This window comes from Poecilia reticulata, linkage group LG22 (genome assembly GCF_000633615.1).
Source record: "Poecilia reticulata strain Guanapo linkage group LG22, Guppy_female_1.0+MT, whole genome shotgun sequence".
Taxonomy (NCBI): domain Eukaryota; kingdom Metazoa; phylum Chordata; class Actinopteri; order Cyprinodontiformes; family Poeciliidae; genus Poecilia; species Poecilia reticulata.
In genome coordinates, this window is record NC_024352.1 from 8,355,226 (window position 1) to 8,375,220 (window position 19,995).

The following is a 19,995-nucleotide window of genomic DNA, read 5'->3' on the forward strand; positions in this document are numbered from 1 at the left end:
GTGTCATATGCAGTGTCTGTTTTTTTTTTTTTTTCTTTTGCGGTGCACAGTGCCAGCTGACTAATATTTACTTCTTCTGTGTAGGTGTGACTCATGCTGGTGATGCCCAGAGTTTTACAGGAATAGAGTACGTTTGTTTAACGTGGCGTCGAGAGGCTGGAGGCACGAAATGTTTTGCAATCAAACACCCTGAGGCGGGATCGCCGGCGCGGTCCAAAGCGCTTCCCACGTTTGGCGACTCGGTTGCTGCTGCTGCAGCAGGGTGGAGCGTCAGTTTTCTGAAAACAGCCATTTTATTTCTCTCCAGATGTTTTTTTTATGTTATGGTTTTAAAAAATGTGCATCTTTTCCCTTTTTTTTCCACCACCCCCTCCTCATTTTTTTTCTTTTCCTGTCATGTTCCTTTTAGCAAAGACTCTTGACAATCTTCCTAACAAGCCACACATGTCGAGTTTTGTTTTCTAATTTGCTCTCTCACAAACTCACTGACATGTCGATTATTACGCCCTGGGAAGATTACCAACAGCCTTTCATCTTTCTCACCATAAACTGATGGCCTTCTAATTTTTTGGAAAAGGCTCTGAGATCCTGCACAGATTGATAGAATCAACAATTGCATCCTTATGGCCAGTTTTTAATGACAACATGTTAACAGGTCATTGGATACACCAGAATGACCCAAAAAGAAAGGCCATACTTCACTAAGCTCTGTATGCTGCTGTAATTGAGACAATATTGGCTTATTGTACCCAAAAGGTGAGATAGCCTCAGTATGATTGGAGAAGTAATAAGATAATATGACTTTAGCAACTGAGAAGGCTCGTAATCCATTTAATTAATCCAAGATCAAAATAATCCATACAAATTTCTTAATCTTTATCTGGAAGCTTAATTCTTTTTGTCATCAATCAAACTGCATACTTCACAACGAAAGAATGAAAGGTTTATGTTATAAAACATATATTTATTCTCAGGGTTGCAATTTATATTTTATCTTGTCACTGATGGAACCAACTATCAACCTATAGTATCTGGATTTTGGTGGTTGGTGTGTTTTTGAGTGTGTGCGTGTGTGTGTGTGGCCTTGTATTTGCTGGAGTGCAAGGTCCATTTTTACAAGAAATACTTTGTGGCAAGGACCAACTTCCCCTTATGGCATAGTCGGCAAGAAGAGGGGTTTCTTTTTGGGTTATGTTATGGTAATGGGTAGGGTCAGGGTTAAATGAATGGAAGTCAATGCAAAAGTCCCTGAGAAGATGGAAAGACACACTCTGTGTGTGAGTCCTATGAAAACAGGATCTTTGCTGGTGGCGTGGCCATGCTGCTGCAGACTCCACACCTTTCCACAATCACTCCATCACCTGCTGGCGGTTTAAGGTTCTGTTGGACAACCTGTCTTCACCTGATACTTAACCTTTCCCAGTAGAGTCAAGCCAAGCGTACTTACTTTATTGATGTCCGATAGAGTTCATCGCCAGCTCTTACCCAGCTCCACGTTTACTTCTCATGTTCTCTGTGCCTACAAAGGTCGAAGTTGTTCCGTTGGCTTCCCGTGCCAGTTCTGGATCCTACCGAGCGGCTCCTCCGCCATTCAGATATCCACACACTCCACAGTCGTCCGCTGAAGTTTTCCCTCAAACCTTCATCAGACTGCCCTCTCTCTCTCTCTGTTCAGTAGCAAACCAGATCCCATAGGCCATCTGCTCTGTTTTCGGTAAATCTGCATAAAGAATCCATGAATCCACGAACATAATTCTCATCATCCGCCACCAGGGTCATTCCTGTCCCTCAACAGAACTGTAAGTCAACATCACTTCCTGTTCACCAAGAGTTGTTTTCATGCCAGCTTTGCTTCTAATTACTCCTTGTTCCGCACACGTTGCAAAAAACTTTAGAAATGTAAATCTAACTTCTTCAAGGGCAATTCTGAAGTGAATATCGAACATATCACTAACTAAATGTACATAATTATCAAAATGTCTCTCTAACAAGTGAACGCTAAGACTCTCATGCGTAAGAGAGGGGTGGGGGTAGAGAGGGAGAGAAAGAGAAAGGTTATTGAGGTCTTGGCTGAAACAAAAGCCTTAGATAAATTGACACCATACTTCTTGCCTGGTTGTTGTTGAGTCACTTCGCAATAAACCTCCATAAATAAGACATTTCTGCAAAACATCTGTCCAATCAAGCCTCAAAGTAAACAGTGTGAGTTTGGAATCTTGCAACCACAGCGACGCGGAGTTACAGGTCGACGAGATATCCCAGAATCGACGATAAAATGTTTATTTCAGTCGGTAGAGACTTTGGACATGACTCTGATTTTGGGCAAAGTTGCAAGACTTAGAAAACTTGTGAACATCTCTGACATGTCTGCAAAACGATCAAATTTCGGATCCTTGACAACTCTACGTAGACGACCTTGAATTATAAGAACTAAGCATGAAATATAGTTGGAACTGAAGCCAACGCTTGAGTTATCTTATGATTCACTTAGTTCTGGTTCCAAAGAACTCTAAATGAAAACCATCAAGGGCAGTACTCTACGGGTTAGAAAGATTAATAGAAAATCGTTTTGTGTTGTTTGTTCTCTTATTTCCAGGCAGCGTAGTCAACCGTGGTTTTGGCAAATCAGCAGGGACAAATATGTAGATTAATGTTTGTGCCTTGCAGTTAAAAGTCTGAAATCACTGTTTTTTCCACACAATAATTGTGTACCACTAAAGACTGTTGTAATTTTTTTAAGATAAAATAAGCCAAGTAGCTATCCGCAAACAAAAACAAGGATTTCTTAATGATCCCTTCTGTTTAGCCTCTGGTAAATGTCTCTTTATTCCTTTGTATGCTGACTCATGTGAAGCTGTTAAAAGTGCATGTCACTCGATCTGTTCCTGATTTCATGTTTTCTGAAACAAACCGAACCCCTCGCCTCGCTTTTCGACTGCTTCCAGGTTCTCCACCTCGATGTTTGCCTTGCTCTCGTCTCTTTGTCCCGCAGCACTGCTCTGAGAGTCCCTCTGGGGAATGAAACGGACTGCGGGGAGGAAGAGGAACCGTGGCCCAATGAAGTCTGACAACGACAACAACAACAATACCAGGAAAGTTCACCTGCAGCGCTCCGTTCTGCTGTGGCTTCAGCCGGAGCTGTTTCCAGTCATTCAGAGGTGCTGCAAGTGTTAACTTAGCAGGAAACACCCGTCTGTTATTCTGTTTCATTTACACCTGAAACAAAACATACACTGACTGCACATGTCTTCTGCAGATGTCTGGATAGTTTTGTGCAGCTGTTGCACTTTCTTCTCTGCGGGTCACATGCAGAAATATGTCTATAAAATGCAACTTTTACTTTTTTTTAAATTTTTATTATTATTATTATTATTTGACCTGCTCAGATGGGAAAAGTAGGCGGTGACGTAATATTCTGAAAAGGCCCACCAGGTCTGCAGAAGTCGGCGTGCAGAGGTTATCTCCAGTGAATTAGTTCAGAAGCAGAGCACAAGTATCACCCAGTGGACGTAAACGGGATTACAGCCTGACTCAGGATCCTGACTCACTGCAGAGCGCCATCTTCAGCGACAGCTAACCTGTAATCTGAGTAACTGACATGATTTGCTTTGCGATACAGTTGGATTTCTCCACATTGCCTTTCAACCATCTCAACGTCAGGATTCTGTCGGTTCAACCTGAAGCCGCTTCAGAAATCAGGCTTTAATCAACTTTTATTACAATTTTTGTCTTTTTAAATTTGCTGCCTCATATCTTCTGATTTTAGTTATCAAGTCGTGTATTATGACTTTTTTTTCTTTACTGAATTTTTTCGTCATGTTACACGGTAAAAAAAAATTGTCATCACAAGCTCCTCTTTTGATTATAAGAAAATGTGAAATATTTTATATTAATCACATGTCAAATTTGATTTAATCCCCACAGTTTTTTTTTTTTTTTTTTTGCAGTAGTGTCCTTCACTGCTGGACGGTTCCTTCTGTCTTTTCCTTCACAGAAACATATCCGTTTCAGCCTTTAATATGGCTAAAAAAAGCATATTTTAGCCAAATTAAATATTGCTTCAAACTCATATCCACACTTGTTACTCTGACATGTGGACCCAGGACAAACCCCCTCATGTGTTTTTTTTATTTGATCTCTGCTTTTTCTTTCCACTCTTTTGTTATTTCTCAGAGTTTATGTGGAGGTCAAACCATCTCTTTCCATCTGCGTCTCCTACTGACCTGGAACTATTTTCTCCTGCCCTTCATACCTGTCAAGTCTGTGTGCTTTTCTGAACGGAAAGCAGCGCTCAATGCCCTGATTGTACTTACTCCCGGTGAGGTCACGCCCCATGATCCTCTCTCTTTTTTTCCACCCACAAACTGCCGCCTCTGCCACGGCCCATTTGGTTACATCCACAGGAGCACGTGTGCGCAGTCACTTCATAAAAAATAAAAAAAAACGCAAATGTGCAATGTGTTCTCTGTGTAAATACGGACACTCGCAGTTGCCCATAGACACAAGCATCCGAGCACGCGTGCGGAACTGTACTGCAGCCTCTTTCCTTCTGCTGACTGCACATCTGCGGCCCAGATGTGGAGCACGAAGGGAGTCTGAAGTGCTATCTCGAGCCGGGATGTTTTGCATATGCCTCCCCGTGGTACATGTGAGGCGTTCCTGTGTGCCGTCCGTCTGGCTGCATTTGTCTGTGTGTCGTGGGGATCTGTTTGCCTCAGCCCCTTCTTCGTCCGGCTGCAGGGGTTTGGGCACGTCCGTTTGCGTGCTAATACGGGCCAGATGTGGGATGCCGAATCAGGTGGAGAGAGGAAACTCCAGCCCTTGCTGGAGGAAAACACAGTGTGAGCTCTGTGCGACGGCCGGGACCTCATATACAATAAAATCGTCCGAGCTTAGCATCTGACGGTGCAGAAAATGATTATTTTAACACCACCATCCAAACAAAAGACGTAAACAGGAGCCAAACACCTGAACAAAGAGCACAGATTTTGAATTAAAAATTGTCTTTTTTGAAACATAAAAAAAAATGTTTTCACACATTTCAAAGCCAACCATTGTTTTAGGAATCTGTTATAGCAAAGCATGAATTGTGAATGGGGCGTCTTTAGTCCATTAAGTGTGTCTTAATGATTGATCTCATTTGAAAGCCATTTTAAGCTTGAACAATAATTTGCTACGCACCTGTTGTATAAATAGGATTATTGTTTTCGGAATTGGACAAAACTCTTTGCTTTTTTCTAAGAAAAATCTTGATTTTGTAATAATCAAATTCCTAGCATGGCAGATGACATCCTTAACAATTACATACATTAAGTTACTCAAGCACAGGTCGTCTGACCCGGCCTAAAGTTGTAGGGTAGATATTTTTGTATGTGTTAAAGATTGCATTTTATCATTTTGATACCGCTCTCTCACGATATTGTGAGAGAGCGGGTTTGCACAGGTTTTGTATATTATATGTGTAAGAAATTGCTATGCAAATATCACAAAAGTGACACAATAGTAATTTTGCTTATCCCTGTATTTCATGATGAAGATTCACTCACTTGGCATGCAGGATACTTGAAACCTAAAGTGATATTTAAGGTTTACTCCCAAACTTTACCAGCAGTGCCAAAAACTGGGGGCAGTTTCCCAGGACTGCATTACAAAGGGAGCGGCACATGCTTTTATTCATTTGCCCTCAAGAGGCAATTAGTCTCCTGTTTGCTGATTGTCTTGGTTTTACCATGACTGAACCGCATTTTATTCCACCTGAGGATGAATGCAGCTGATTTTTTTCATTCTTAAATGGCTAATGGGTTGCAGATGGAGGGGGCCATTCATTCAAGAACCACAAGAAACTGAATCACTAACAGCCCATCTATCAATCACTGGGCAAACTGGACAATGTTCATGTTCATACAGCACCAGCTAAACAAATGCCTTTTCTTTGGGGAAGTGGAAGGAAACCGGTGCCGTAACGACTGACGTAATTTTTAATCGTACATATACTTCCTTGGCCCATCGCTATGAACATGAGCCCACGCATCCATTTCCATACCCAGACTTTTTCCTATGGCAAGTTTTGCCGTTGGCCAGCGTCTCCACAGCTGGCCTGGAGGAGATTCCAGTAAGTCTCTAGTCCAGCATTTGTTGCCCTCACACCACCTGCTCAGGGGTCTCGGTCCCGGAGTGAGACGTCTCACCACGGAGTAGAGTCTGTGTATGTCGGCGCATGTGAGCATAGAGTGTTGGAGCAAAGGGGCCACAGAGGATGCTTTAACGCACAATCACACACAACCGAAACAGCATGAGGTGCCATTGTGTTGTAATCGCTATAGCTAGCCCTGAATAACCGGTGTGTCCTCCATCCTTCACTCCAATTGACTGAGTCCTGCAAGATTGCAACAGCCAGAGACGGAGAGCAGGAATCCCCCTTTGATCAAAGTGTCCGTTATTCAATGGGATGTGGCGTTGCTGGGGTGAGGGGGGCAGGCATAGAGAGAGAGAGAGTACTCAATTGTCTCGTCCCTTTCTATACTCGCCCCCACCATCAGGCCAATACGGAGGTCGTGATCTTCCTGCCCCCTGTTCCTGCGCTCATAGAGAAACGCTTTCTGTCATTTGTGTGTTGCTACTGAACAGTCGCCTTTCAGAAACGTGTCCGTTCCAATTGTCACACACAACTATGTCTTTCCTGCTTCAGCTGGGATGTGCAGACCGAAACGTTTGCTGGAGGGTGAGGGGTGGGGGGTGTGGCTGCGAAGGGGGCGCTCTGGGAATAGATTAAAGACAAAAGCTGACAAGAACGGGACAAAGGACAAATTGACTGCGTCGCTCAAGAGTACAGAGTGTTAGTGACTGCAGCATCTGTTAAACGGAGTGTCGTGGCAGTTTTATAAAAAAAAAAAAAAAGAAACCACAAGCATTTTCTGGGAATGGCATGGGGGGGGCTGTTTGTTTCAGAATCTGGAGTTATTTATGCTTTGTTTTATCTGTGTGTACAGACAGACCATCAAAGACTCTTTAGTAGAACATTTGGTCATCAACAGCGCTTTAGTGTTTGACAGCTGTAAAACATATTGAGTCTAGGAAACCGTCAGGTCTTCAAAGGGCGCATCTGCAGCCTGCAGAAGACGCAGTGAATGTCAAGAACCGCTATTTACCAAATACAGTTAAAAACGGATATTTACATGCATTCGGTAGTTAAACAACCTGTTCTTCCTCATTGTCTTCCTCACATTAGTTTTTCCTGTTTTATATTGGTTAGGATTGCATTATAGCATTATTTCAATTTACTAAATGTCAGAATAATGACAAAGACAAATGTTGTTTTGTTAGTTTTCTTTAAAATGTTTTATTACTCTTTTACTTCTGGAGTTTATACGAGAACAAAGATCTCTTGTTCATATCAGCAAGTCCACCTTTCCCTAAATACATAAAATTATTATTTGAAAGCATCTTTTTGATTTTTTTTAGGTTATTTTGTTGTGATGTCTGAACCATGAGTTTGACAAAAGAAAAAGAAAGTAGAAAAATAAATAATGTGTAAGGCTGCACATGTTGGTGCAGTCTTACAGATAAGACAGATACATGCCTTATCTGCATAAGGAGTTACAAAATGATCCTGCACCATATGCAGCAAATGAGTCCCTACCATATTACCACTCCTTTGCAGACACAAAAAGATGTTTATAACAGGTGTTTGGGGTCCTTAGAGCCCATCAAACTCCTTACACCTGTTATCTTCAGAACTGCACAACAAATAGGAACTCCGAGGCCACATTTACAGTATTTGCAGTATGAAGTGTTTGTATTTTTTTTTTTATCTAATAATGATAAAATCAAAACTCTGTCTATGGAAAGTGAAACTTTCTGTGAATTATATTGAGTTAAATCAATATCGATCCCCTGCATCATGAAGACCATGACATGGGAATTATGCATCTCTGGCGGCCTCTTGTGGTATAAAATTGATACTACTTCAGATTACTGCAGCTGTTGAGCCACCAGAGGCCAGTATGCCGCCAAAATCGGAGCCTGCCTTCAAATTCCGCTGTCAAGGGAGAACAGCGACGAGCATCCTCATAACTCTGTTGTACATTCTTTCCTTTTCCTCTGACTTCCGTGTTTATTACATGTTTACACTTTTGTTCGCCCTTCTTCCTCACATTTTTTGATTGTGAGTCAGGTTTAGTTATTGTTGCTGCTCTGAAGCGCTGAACTTTGCTAAATGATTGCCTGTCAGGCAATCATAAAGTGTTTGAGTTGTGGCTCAGAAAGCAGCTTGTGTCTCCCGTCTGACCTGCAGTCCTCTCAAGCATGAGTCTGCTAAATCTATCACCCCATCCACCTCCAAACGCTCACGCCTGTTTTTCCTCTCAGTTAAAACATTTTCTCCCCTTTTCCTCATATTTATTTGCTTTTCCTCCCTGCTTTTCCCCTCGTCTCTGTTTATTTATCTGCCCTGAATTTTCTCCTCACTTATGTTCCATATTTTGTCCACCACTGCCTTTGACGTCTTAGCAGTTAGCATGATTAGCATTGTTGTCTCTAACTGCTAACAGGATTCTCTGTGTGTATTTCCTCAACAATAATGAGGCTTACCTTTAACGAAGGCTGCAAACATTTCCAAGTGCAGCAGGTGAGTGTCACTCTCTTCTCACATATCTGCGATTCGTTGAATTCATTTTAAACAGCTCACTGACACTAGAATTAGCTAACTGATTATTTTTCGAAGAGTTGTCATCGCCATGTAATGGCAGTCGACATCCCAGTCACCAGCAATGGCCAATCAAGCTGAAAATCTTCTGATTCCGGTCATATTTAGCTACGCATCCGTATTTTTCTCAGCTTACTTAAGCTCCAACAAAGTGCCTTGTTCTGAGCAACCATTTTCTGCCAGACCAACTTTTCTCTCGCTTTGATAAATGAGACCGACATGTAAAAAATATACTTGAGCCAGGGTGTAGAAAATGCACATGAAGGCTAAATCAGCTTTTCATTTTTCCTCTACCACCAGAGTGTATTTCCCACATTGCTGTTTCCCTTTTCCTCACAGAAGAATACGCACATCCAGCCAGGAGGCAGAATCAGCTCTGACTTTATTTTTTGTTTTTCCATCACATTTGGCTTTACACTGTAATGTAGCCTGAGTGTCCAAAATGAAAGTCAAATCTTGTTAAAAATTGAATTAAATTGCTATTTCTATTTTAAAAATACAACAGAGTAATTTGAAAACATGCCAGAACTGAACACATTTACAGGATAACGTTCTATTTTTCTCTTTAAAGTGCTCTCTTTCTTTCCCAGGAGCATCAGAGAGTGCTTATTTGATGATCTGATGCCCACAGATGTTGATCATATAAGCTTGGAACATCGTCTAAGATCGAGTTACGCTTGTGTGAGTGCAGTGCAAGCCGTACTTCTCTGCACCTCTGGTAAAGTTGTGTACAAAGGGCAAAAATCGATAAATGTTGTATTACAGTAGCATGCTGCCACTTTTAAAAATGTAGAGGCATGTAACCTTTTAAATGGGTCCATTTCTCCACGTTAAAAAACAATGTTTTCAGAGATGCCAGTTCCCTTAAACAACCAGGCTATGTACAAGCAAACCAGTGGTTTGTGAGGCTTGGAAGAAAAAAAAGAAGCATATTCTGCCAGTAGAGTTTTGCTAAACTTTCTTTGGACACTTAATCAATCTTATTCCGTTGCATCTAAGTTCGTCCCAAACTTTTAGTTGGTGTCTTTGACAATGTAGCGAGTTGGTGTGCGCTTACAGTAAGACTGTTGGGTAGATAACAAACATCTTTCTGCGATTAATGGCTCCATGATCCGGTCAACCGTTTTTCTTCTGAAAGCCACTTCCTTCTGCTGCCTCGTCCCTCAAGATGGTAAACGAAAGATTGCCTTTTTCCACTAGATTATCTCTAAATTTCCCCGTTTGTGGTAGGTGGAAGTTTTCTTGAGACAGTGCAATGTCACGCAAGCCTTTGTGGCATATCTACCACCTTCTGCTTGTTCGAAGAACCAAAGATATCGACTGTTTAAAAGCCGAGTTTGAAAAAGGAAAACAAATTCACAAACACACAGGATCTGTGTGGTCCCCATCCCTCAACTTTCATGCCTTCCCCACACTAAATGTCCTTCCACGACGACATTTGCTTCTTCTTCTTTCCTGAAACACCAGTAACAGGAAGCAGAAGCAGAACATTGAATTTTGTGAAACTTTAACTGATGGACAAAAGGTTAGAAAGAGCCCTGTTTGGAGTTTATGCGCTTAAGATGTCCAGGAGAAGAGCTGGTCATGTCACCCTATCGCCACTTGACACTGTTGCGATTTTGTTCTTTTCAAATCTGACCTTTTAGAAGGAGGGTCATGTTTACATGAGGTGTGTGTGTGCTGCCAATTATCCTTCCGTTCATAACCATGAGTACATGGGCTGCTGTATTTATATCATTCTAATAGTAAAAGGTCACTTAGAGGTATTTTGACACTGATTTTTATTATTTCATTGGGGTTGACTGACTAATAGGATGATCAGAACAATAAAAATTGAAATTTGATTTGATCAAATGTTTTCAGATAAAAATCTATACAATGAAAATGTGAGATTTGGGTATTTCTATTACTGTTTACTGCATACTCCTGATTTATTTACATACTTAACCACAAAAAGTAATAAACCAATGCGCACTGATTTAGGTATATGGGTACAAACTGATAAAATGTATATAAAATGGCTTCCTTCTATGTCCTTCCAGTGTCGATTCGTTATTTTCCCAAAGCTCATCTAGTCCTCCTCCTCAGACAGCTGTAGTGCTTCCTGTTAATCAGACTCACCTGCTCCTCATGCCAGTAATCGTTGCCTCGTTTACTCCTTGCTGCACTCATCATGTCGTCTCCTCATTGTTCCTGGATTCCGATATCTTATCATGACTTCTGATGCCACGCTGCCATCTGCTACATATGGCTTTCGATTGTCTAGGTAACAGGAATATGAGAAAGTGCTTCCCATCTTTCTATCAATTTCTTTTTGAGCAATTGTGACGTTTACAACAAAACCACTGACTTAAAAACAGTCAGAACTCGATTAAGCAGACATTCCTCTTCATTTGAATGATCCCAACATTAACTCGGGTTTACGTTGTGCATGTGCATTAAGTTCATTCACAAATGTGGAAAGCTCAGGGTAAAAAATGGGTTTTATCTAGGCCTGATCTTAGCAAAGACACACTCTGTCCCTGCGTCAAACGAGGCCCTTCTCTCTTTCTGGCCACGGACTGCGGGGCAGGACGGCAGCCAAACTCTCCTCGTACTAGTAAAAGCTTCAGCCCGCAAAGTTACATTTTAATTTGCTGGGTTTTGCTGCATGGTATGCTCTCACAGGCTCCATTGTCTTTGAGCCTTTACAGCTCTCCATCTGCAAGGATTCTGCGATCATGTGACATTGCCTCATCCTCTGCCTGCAAAAAAACGCCTTCCTTTTGTCTTCATCCCCACCCTGTTTGACAGCTGTTTCGTCCAACTTTCTGAACAAATATCTAAACTATCTGGCTAAGTTCTATCTTTCCCAACATCGTTGTTTGTCTCTTCACTTCATTTAGTTTTTTTCCTGCACGCGCAGACGATGTTCGGTTTCAGAGGAGATCTTGTTTGTGTGTTTGGTGCTGGCTGTTTTGTCTGTGAAAAGTCGCTATGCGCGACGCACAACAATAAGATCAACAATTCGGAATTTGCTTTTATACAGATTGCGCTCAGGTCTATTTCTCTGTAAAACCTGGCAATCCTCAGGACTAAAGAAATGGACGGCACGCTGCTTCTTACATTTAAATGAGAGCAAGAAAGCAATGCTCACCCAATGCTACAGTGTCTTGCAGACTCAGTCATACCTCTTTTACTTTGTTGAATTTGGTCAGTTCGCAACCATGAAGTTAAAAACTTTTGGAGATTTTTTTGTGAAAAGCAAAAAAAAATCATAAAACAGAGCACAATTGCAAAATGAAAGGAAAGGTTGGATGTCATTTTTCTCCCCAAATTAAATCTGTTATCAGTCCTACCAGTTTAATTATTTGCAGCGCCATGTTTTATTGATTTTACAGCTGCAAATCTTTTACGGATGAATCTCTTCCAAGTACTTTTTTTTTTTTTTTTTGCAATATAGCTCAAGTGTTTGTCACATTTGAAAAGGAGCATCCGAACATTAATTTCTATGTTTAGTCACAGATACTCAATTAGGTGTAGATTAAAACTTTGACTGGGCCATTCGAGCACATAAATATGATGCGATCTGAACTATTTCTTTGTAACTTTGGCTGTGTGTTTTGGGGTTGTTGTCCTGATGGGAGGGCAATGTGCGAGCCCTTCTCTGGGCCAAGCAACCTCCAAAGGAGGTTGTCATCCGTCATCATACCCACTCTGACCAGTATTTTCTTAGCAATTTCTCCATTAGTTGCTGGTTTCATGTTTGTTTATTTGTTTTGGGTTTAACCTTTCTTCATACTGAAAATAAATAACGGAGATTTTTAATAAAATACTTCCAATACAATCTTCCAATCCCAAACCAAAGTTGTATTAGTGTACTTCTCAAGATAAATATAGTTTTTTCTTAAAACTTATTCATTCCCTTTCTGCAGAACCACCACTGTAACATGGTGAATATCATCTTATTATCTTGGGGCATGTGTTGTCCAGGGCTGTGGTCCCTGGATGGTAATACTACATCCAATGTATCCCAAAAACTTGTCATAATAACTAATAAGTTCAATAGCTGTAAACCTCCTTCGAGTCTCAGCAAAGACTGCTTTTCCTTTTCTACCCTTTGACAAATTTATAGCCATGTTTTTGGCTGAACAAGCCAGTCAGCTAATAAAAGAAAGAAACTCCGATCGAAAAGTGAAAAATATATTTAATAAAAACTTCAACAAACACTTGTGGTTTCGGTGGCGTGTGGACTGGATCTGATCTGCGCCGCAGACTATACTGTAAACACTGTGGTCGGATCATATGACAAGAAGATGCTCTGCACCAATGCATGATTTTCTGCTCTGGTTCTAATCTTTACAGGATTTTTATCTTGCGACAGACAGGACTTTATGCCTGCGAAAACATATACTTATTCTACAGAGGACAACAGGGCTTGATTATGTCCCGAGGCACCGAACCATGCATGCAGCCTCTTCGGTAGCTCTTTAAAATGAGTAGTATTTCGAACTAGCTAAACACTCATCACTTTGCGGACCTGTGATTTGAGGATCAGTGCCTAACCGCGCTCGCTCCGTCTGCCTCCGAAGCCACTGTCACCAGATCCGCTGCACTACGACTCACTCATCAGGCCTATTTTCCAATAGCCCCTAAATGGTGACGATGTTGACAGCGAATGAAATGCCAACCCAAACTTCTGCTTAAGTACCTACTACACATGCCCAGTATTATGTCACAGTAGGCAAGCTAAAACTAGGAGTTCATTTGCTTGGAAAATGACATCAGAACAAATGAAAAATGAATCAAACTACGTAAGATCACTACTACCTTTTTTTTCTACAACAACATGCCCTTTTATTAGTTGTTGCTGATTCCTCTAATTGGTAGAGCACACTTTTGAAAACAAGGTCTCATATCTGACATGATGTTGCAAACCCTTTAATTTTTTCATAATTCATGATCTTTCAGGACCAAAGTATTTTAGTAGGAGTTTTGACAGAAAAATCAGACATGGTTTTTAATATCTTTTACAAATAAAAACCCAAAATAACTGCTGAGTCGTTTGATGTATCTCTGATACCTTTCAATATCCAGAGACTGAATTTGTTGCCTATTCTTTACAGAATTAGCCAGGCTGGATGGATGGTGCCTGTGAGTATGACTCTCTGTTAGATTTTGGTTTGGACTTTGACTGGGCCACTCTACCGCATGAATATGATATTTAACAATTTTTCTTCTAGGATCATCTTGTATTTAGATCTACTCTCAGTTCTTACTGGAAAACATGTTTCACGGTGGGGATGGTGCGTTCAGGGTGTCGTGCAGTTTTAGTTTGGGGAGGGGGGGGACTTGGTGTCTCAGCTTTCTCCTTTCACAGCTGTGTCCGAAAGAGAAATAACCCTAACCTGCAACGTTGGCCTTTCAGTGCAAGGCCACTCTGACACCTCTTGGGCAGACCACACACAGAGCGAGAGGAAGCTCAGCAAGTCCAAAAAGGTGGCGAAAAAGAAAGAGGCTAAGGGGAGAGGAGTTAACTGTCTTGTTATCACAGAGGGGGGGAACAAAAATGAAATGGTGAGTAGTTTTTTCCGCCATAAAAACTTACAATGCATGTCCAGCAACCCTCCCAGCCCTCCTTCTGATTACAATGTGTTATCCTTTGCATTTCTTATCCAGAATCCTGTCTTCTCCTGAACAAAGTTGCTGCTGAAGTGAGCTGGGTTTATTTTCTTTTTTTATATGGAGTTTCCATCAAGCTCCACTCCCTCCGTGGTTCCAGCGCGGCTGGCCAAGCGGCAGTAAAACGCTCAAAGGACATCGGAGATGGAAAGGAGACCTATTTGTCAATCTAACAAAATCTCCAGTGGCTGAGCAACCGGACAACATGCAAGCGAAAGGGAGCCACGCTCTGCTGAAGGCGTGCAGGAAAGCCAAGTGGCTCGACAGCTGCTGAGATATTTCTCACCGTGGTCAGCGTCCGGGCGGAATATTTTGGGCTTTTCTTTTTATGTACAGTCGCGCAGAAAGCAAACGCACCAGAGAACGCTCACTGAAAATATAAGGAAGCTTTAGTTCTACAAAAATTCAAGGAAGGTTTTACGAGCGAGCCCAAAATGCAGCCTGGTGCCTTATTGCATCGAGTCTGCTGCCTGCGTTTGTGTATGTTCTGTCACTGAAAGAAACTGCCAACTCTTAAAACCATGTTTTTTTTTTTTCTTTTTCTTTAAAATGGAAAGTATGTTGCAGTTATCTGAGCGTGACAAGCTAACTCTGGTAAATCAGACGTCTGGTTTTACAATACAACTATCAATGTCTGTTTCACTCACCCGATCTGGTTTATTAGTTTCAAGTTATGGTTATTATTTAGCAACCTGTGGATGTGGAAAACAGAAAAAAAAACATAGGATAAGTTAGATCAAATTTTGGGTATCCATAAGACCAGATAAATTGATTGCAGAAAAAACTCTATTGACAGCCGCAAACTTACATTAAGACACATTTGTTAGCAACTCTGATGAAGATGCATAAAAAAAACCTTGGAAAACACGAGATGTTAGCAAAATTCCAGCCAGATGTTTGAGAATAAAACCATCACAAATTAATGAAATTCCTAGTCAGGCTTTAACTGGAGCCTCTATCTATACGCTTATGTATAGCAGAGGGTCTGTGATGCTGTGGGCCTGTTTCTCTTCTGCTCTCGGAACCTCATTGGTGCACATTGTGTCATGAGCCCCTGTGGTACAGCAGGCGACTTTTAAGTATAAAAATCTAGTGGCCTCTAGAATTGTCAAATTGTTGGGAATTTGAACAAAAATAACAACCTGAAGCATATGTCTAAATCTAAATCTTACCTAAAAGCCTTCCAGGTCTAGTTTCCAGAACTAAATCTGATAGAAAATCACTTCATCTCCCCACAGCACTGACACCAGTACACTCCAGACCCCTAAAAAAAGTTGCTCTGTGAGCTGGCTGCAGCCCGGGTCATCACATACCTCTGGAGGCCAAATAGCTGCAAGAACACACACTAATCTGCAAACACCTGATGCAACTGGTCCTGCCGTACTGGGGGGTGGGGGGGAAGCAGTCGTGTAAACCCTGTAGGCCCTGACGGCAGTTGTTTTGACTGAGAGCACTGAGGCACTGACTTATTGTGCAACACAAGGCAGAGACGTCAGCCCGGCCAGCTATGAAGCTGAATTCCCTACTGGAACCTCCTTTCTGCTGGAAATGTTTCCCCCAGGAAGGTGCAGTTAATCATATCAGAAACTATAGAGCTTCACACACAGTGGAGTGTACATAAAATCTGTTGCTCTGGAGAGAATCCCTCCCACTGAAGTCACTGGAATGGTTTCTTTTCTTTTTTTTTTTTTAAAGAGTTTTGAAGAGGCATTAAGAACCACATCAGTACAAAAGCGGGGACAAAGAACTTTCCAGAAGCTAATTAAATGACTGGGCATGAAACAGATTCTCCCTGAAAGGCCACTGAGGCACCAAAACAAAACAGTCTGCCTAAGCAAGGCGGCGCGTTATATTAGTTTGAATAACTCGCAGTGTAACAGTTTTAATTTTTTGAATAAAAGAGAATCAGAGTAAGCAATATGGTGCAGATTCTGGCAACTGGGCATCATTTCATGTTTCTTGAAGACGTCTTTAGTTCTGAACATGAAGTGGAAGTACACTCCCAAAACTAATTGTTAAAAAAAATAAAATTTATGCAGTGACATTTTATTCACCTTTTTCATTCAGTTTTTAGTACACGAATTGAGTGTAAAAATGACCTTTAGGGTGATCTATTTAATTATAATGTAAAAATCCAGAAAAATCTCAAATACTCTATAGAAAGCTTAACAGAAATTGTATTTATGATTTGAGTTGGTGCACACCCATTTAGGCTCTTTAAATAAAACTCGTGAATTTACTATTTGACAAACTATATTAAGATTAATTCATTACAAAATAAAACGATCAAGTGGTAAATCGTGTACTTAATCATTTCTTTAATGCACATTTTAATCACTTAACAAATGCTAGTTTGAGATATATTTCTTTACTCACCAAAGATACGTTTCATAATATCAGAGGAGTAAGGGGAAAAGCTATTTTTGAGAGATCTGACTTAGTTCCTATCGAAAATAAACTTCTTTGATGAATACAAATAACTTTAAATCTGAAGTTTAGATTTTTGTTTTTGAGTGTTTTTTTAGTTTCTAGTTTTCTGTAGATGTGTTCAATACTTATTTGCTTTGTCCTCCCAGTTCTACAATCAAACCTTCGTCTGTGGACTAATTTGAGTTTTTGTTTATGGATTATTTGGGTTGCTGCCCACATCTGATGTTAATTTTATGACCCCATTAGAAATATTTAAACTTTAATTTGTTTTTGTTTTGTTTTTTTTTTTGCTTTTAAAATGCATATTAAATAGCCACGTGTACAAATATGTTCGAAAAGCACACAAAAATCTACATACGTAGATGTGAAAGTGAAAAATTCAAAGGGAGGGAAAATATACCAGAAAATATTCATCTCTTAAACAGTTTTTGTTCTTAATGTGTGACTCAAATCTCTGTCCTCTTTAAATGAACACAGCTGAAAAATTCGCCCAGTATTAACTTTTTCAGTCAGTGGGCCAGCAGGGTGTGTCGCACCATTACACAGTATGACTCCTCTCTGTATCTAACATTTTAAGGAATCCTTGAGAGGTTTCAGCAAAGCGGGAGCCAGCACTGTGGGGACCAGAGCAGGCTGGGATCTCAAGTAAATAGTCTTAGCCCGCCCAAAAAGACTCCCCCCGCAACTCCTTTACTACCCAGATAATGATTCATTACAGTTGCGAAGTTCCACATGTGAGTTTAACAACATATTATCCCAGTAAAGTCTGTCCTGCAAGCCTTTGCAACAAACAAACACAATCTGTAATTAGACTAGCTTGAAACTAAAGAAGTTGGAGCTTTTTGGTGTTCTTAGTTGGTGGTCTTGCAATTCTTAATTTTCAACCTGAGGCAATACTCACACTGCTCTTAGCGAAAAATATTTGTGCAGGCTATTTCGTTGGTGGAGAAGGAAAAAAATCTCTTAAAGCAATCTAGTTTAAATACAAAACAAAAACAGAAACTCAAGTGAATAGAAAGAACTACTTCTTCAGCTATTTCAACCTTTTCATTCTGCCCAATGGGGAGAAGTCCTACCCTGTGTGTTTGTGCCGTCCCCGAACAGAATGATGCCCAGGGAGGTGCGCCATATGACTCCTACCAAATAAACCACTGACCAGTGTTGGACTGCGGTGCACATTAGCTGCGAGAAATTGAGAAGTGAGAAATGTGAGCACATTTTTGTCTATGTTCTACTAATGTTGAAAAAAAATACAATTTCACCATTGTGGTGTTTCTATTAAATAAGAAAGAACATTTAAATTATCTGTGAATAGGCTTGTTCAAATTATGTAAGGAACTGTCCATCCATCCATCCATCCATTTTCTTGCACCCTTGTACCTCAGTGGGGTCGGGAGGGTTGCTGGTGCCCATCTCCAGCTAATGTTCTGGGCGAGAGGCGGGGTCACCCTGGGCAGGTTGCCAGTCTGTTGCAGGGCAACACAGAGACACACAGGACACACAACCATGCACACACACACTCACACCTAGGGGCAATTTAGACAGACCAATTAACCTGACAGTCATGTTTTTGGACTGTGGGAGGAAACCGGAGTACCTGGAGAAAACCTACGCATGCACAGGGAGAACATGCAAACTCCATGCAGAAAGACCCCAGGCCGGGAATCAAACCCAGAACCTTCTTGCTGCAAGGCAACAGCTCTACCAACTGCGCCACTGTGCAGCCCCTGTCAAGAACTGATTATATATAATTCATTAAAGGCACTAGCGTGTTAATCAGCAGTTGAAGTGACAGGTCCTTTATATTTGGGAGTCGCTATGTATGCAGCATTTTGGGGAAATTGTAATTGGTGATTAAGTTTGACTGATGCACAACGTTTTATGAACTATGCTGTGCTGTGAGTGCTTGGGTGCAGTCAGTTACACATTGTCCGAAAGGAAAGAAAAAACAAATCACAAAAAAGACTACTTCCTGTCAACTTTTTCCTGGTTTTCGCTGGAAGCAACATCCGGTTGTTGATTACGTGACTGGTGAGACGCAAAAATGGTGTTTCCGTTGCAATTCTGCGAATAGGTATCTTTCCATACTATTTTTTCAAGTGCTTTTTTTTTAAATGGCGTGTTTCCATTAAGCTAATTTATTTTTGTAATTTCAATGTACGCAACTCTATGGTTAAAGAAAACCCAGCTACTCTCTGCAAGGTTAGTCAGTCATAAAAATCAATGTTCTAAGTTATTAAGTTCTTTTTATCATTTCTTTAAAAAAAAACTTTAGAGTAGTTATACAGATAGTAGGTCAGTATTTAAAAATCTAATCATCACCTCAACAAACTCTTTAAAATCCAAGGCGGCCCTATGCAATATCCTGAGCAGCTCCTGCGCACACAAGAGGGGGCCTGACTCTTGGAGAAATTTGATCCTGCTTTCGGCCCTTTAAAGGAAAATGGGATGAGTCTGTTGAATGGAGCTATGAGTGAGTTTCACCGGAGAGTTCAAAAGCAAGCGAAGGGCAGAGGCAGCAGTGGCGGCACTGACCGGCCGCGGAGCTTATATGAAAACTCGAATAAATGAGATGAATGAGTGGAGAGGAAGGGAAGACGGCAGAGCGGGGGACAGGTTATGAGCCGAACTGCGACGAATCGCCGAGGAAGAGACCCGAGAGAAGAGGAGACAGACAACAAAGTCACAAGGTAAAGCGACCGCCGCGAGCGGTTCTGTTGTCAAAACTACAGCGCGTGAGCTCCCTGACTGTCACTACCCTCCCTCCTGTTAGCAGACTGCCAGAGGGATACTGTTAACTTAGCCTCGGGAGGCTCTTCTGGACAAAAGACGCCAGCACAGCTGTGTATTTTGAGAGATGTCTGGCTAAACTTTTTTCTTTTTTCTTTTTCTTTTTCTTGCTGACCGACAGTTTATGGTTGCTGCTGCTGCTATAATGGAGCTATAGCAGTGCGCACACCTGTTGCTTGTGGCCGTTTTCGTGGAGAATTTTTACCACATTGTGCCCTTCGGAGTAGCTATAAAGATAATTAAAGCTTCAGCTAGTTTGCGGAGTAAAATAGGGAGCAGAACTGGCATAAAGTTTAGACTTTTTAGAACATTTGCAGACCGATTCAGAAGATATGATATAAACATTTTTAGGGTTTAAAGCTAAAAGCTAGACCTTCCGGTAGAATTAATTAAGCAAGCTTTATATGTAG

The 19,995-nt window shown here is 41.1% G+C and overlaps 1 protein-coding gene across 1 annotated transcript in view; it reads left to right on the forward strand.

The window, feature by feature from the left end:
- The first annotated feature begins 19,148 nt into the window (after nucleotides 1-19,148).
- plekhh1 (pleckstrin homology domain containing, family H (with MyTH4 domain) member 1) overlaps nucleotides 19,149-19,995 on the forward strand; it is a 34,029-nt gene continuing 33,182 nt past the window's right edge. Inside the window, exon 1 of the mRNA XM_008399145.2 lies at nucleotides 19,149-19,485. The gene's annotated coding sequence lies outside the window, so the exon portion shown is untranslated. The remainder of the gene's footprint in view (nucleotides 19,486-19,995) is intronic.